Raw genomic sequence first — 2623 nt, forward strand, 5'->3', positions numbered from 1 at the left:
TACATGAACCTGATAGGCCGGTTGTCTCCATCAACAGCACACAGCTAGGCTGACGGCCGGGTTGACATGAGAACTTAGAATGTGATATCATATCTGACATGACATCAGAACTTCTGATCAAGTCGAAGCATTCTGGAGTCCTGCTTTGAAATCAGAGGGCCAAGAGGCTGAGGTGTCCTCACCTGGGCACATGCACATTGGAGAAGAGCTGAGCCAGACATGCCCCAGCATCAGAAGGAAGATCCTCTGGGCTGTGTTGACTCCTGAGGGAGGCTTGGGTGATGGGCACTCAGACTTCAGTGACTCTCCTGTCTTTCCTGGGTATTGTGACCTCCACCCATGTCCTTGCCAACATTCTCCAAATAGAGATGCTCACATGGCTAAGATACTAGAGGGCCACGATAAAGACTGGAGCTTTTTCCTCAAGTATCTTCCTTCTCAACAGACACTCAAGTTTCTTGTGAGCCTGATGGGAAGCCCTAAGGATGCTGTATTCTATTTGTTCCTTGGAATGGGTAGGAAGGCAGGTGTTAGCCTGGAGTTCAGACTGCATCTACTGGCGTGCTTTCTAGACCCTGTCTAGACACACAGCTCCTTTGTCTTTACAGTGGCTGTTCTCTAAGTCATATTTAGCTTGCAATGATACAGAAAAGACTAGCAAAATGGAAAAGGAAAACTGGAAAGCAGTACTAAGGAAGGAGTCTGTTATCCCCACTGGCTTCTGACAACCAGTTAACATATGAAGCATGTTCTGCATGCCAGGCCCAATGGAAGGCTCTCCGTGCATGTTATCTGGGCACTTCTTGCTGGAAGCATTGTGACGAGCCAGAGTGTTCCATCAGCACTGAGAGGTGCTGCTACCAATCTGTCACAGCCTGCCTGTTGTTTGCAATGTGTATTTCAGCCCGAAGTCGGTGAATATTAAACACAGCGGGCAAACTGAGTGAATGGTTCCGCCCATTCCTGCAGATGAGGTAGCCAACTGTCAAGGACTTGCAAGAGCCAAATGCATGTGGCACAGCTGAGGTTGGAATGTAGTTTGTTTTAGTGAGATATTTGCTGCTGTGACTAAAACACCCAAAGGACTGCTTATAGTAAGGGTTTATGTATCTTGGCTCCTGGTTTCAGATGTTTCAGATGTTGACTCCATATGTTCTTGCCTCCATTATTTCTCGACCCGGGATAAAGCAGGACATCTCATGGTGATAGAAGCATCTGGAACGGAGCCATTCAATTCCTGGCAACTAGGAAGCAAAGCAAGACATAGTCAAGGAACCAGGACAGGTTATCGATGCAAGGACAGGCCCTCAGGGACCTATTTCCTCTGTCCACACCCCACTTTCCACATTCTCACCCCTTCCCAGTAATCTATTCACAGACGCAATTGTCTTGTGGCTGAGACAAATTACCTGACAAAAGCAATTTAAACAAGAGTTTACTTTGTTTCACAGTGCGAGGGGAGGTGGCAGGAATGTGAGGCAGCTGGTCACATTGCTTCCATGATTGGGGATAGGGTGGAGGGAGAGAGGAAGAGAAGGAGGGACAGAGGGAGGTGGAGAGAGAGAGAGACGGATAGAGAGGTAGAAAGACAGAGAGAGACATAGAGAAAGAAAGAGACAGACACACACACACACAGAGAGAGAGAGAGAGAGAGAGAGAGAGAGAGAGAGAGAGAGAGAGAGAGAGAGAGAGAGAGAGAGAGATTTGGTACTCAGCTGTCATCCAGCTTCCTTTTTGTTTTTTATCCAGTTTGAAACCCCAGCCCATGGACAGTACCGCCCAGTTCAGGGTGAGTTCTCCCTCTCTCCCTCAGTTGAAGCTCTCTGGAAATAGCCCCATATCTGTCTAGAGGTATACTGCCCACACAATTCTAAATCTGGTCATGTTGATAGTGAGGATTAACCATGACCCTGTATACATTTGATCCACCAGTTGAAATGGTTGGGCAGAGCGGAGCCTTGTAGTCTGGTTGTCTCAAGAAATGCCCTCACAGACACATGCGGGCCTGTACTTTGCTCATCTCTCAGTCATCCCTCAATCCAGGGAAGCCAACCAGGAAGATGAACCCTCACACCGATCTACATTCCAGGAGGCAGAATGAGGCAACCTCTCTCATCTCTGTGCTCAGATTTGAATTCTTTTTTTGTTTGTTTTTGTTTTTTTCGAGACAGGGTTTCTCTGTGTAGCTTTACACCTTTCCTTTATCTCGCTCTGCAGACCAGGCTGGCCTCGAACTCACAAAGATCCGCCTGGCTCTGCCTCCCAAGTGCTGGGATTAAAGGCATGCGCCACCACCGGCTGGCATCTCAGCAAATGAGACTTTATGCCAAGGTATTCAGTAGAGCACTCTGTGGTGATGGAACCTCCAACCCTGCCACTGGCCAGTATGGTAGCCATTAGTGGAATGGGCAACGGGAATCTTGGGGTGGGGCTGGTGCAACCAACGAGCTGGATTTTTTGCCACATTCCACAGGACAAGTCTGATATATTCCTCCCTGAGGCTCGGCACTACAACCTCCGCCCAGCATAAATGGAGGGCCACTTTGCAGCCAGCGATGATACCCACAGACACTTTCCTCTAACACCTGGCAAAACACATCAGATCACCAAATGTGCCACTCAC

Source organism: Peromyscus leucopus, chromosome 22 (genome assembly GCF_004664715.2).
Source record: "Peromyscus leucopus breed LL Stock chromosome 22, UCI_PerLeu_2.1, whole genome shotgun sequence".
NCBI classification, from domain to species: domain Eukaryota; kingdom Metazoa; phylum Chordata; class Mammalia; order Rodentia; family Cricetidae; genus Peromyscus; species Peromyscus leucopus.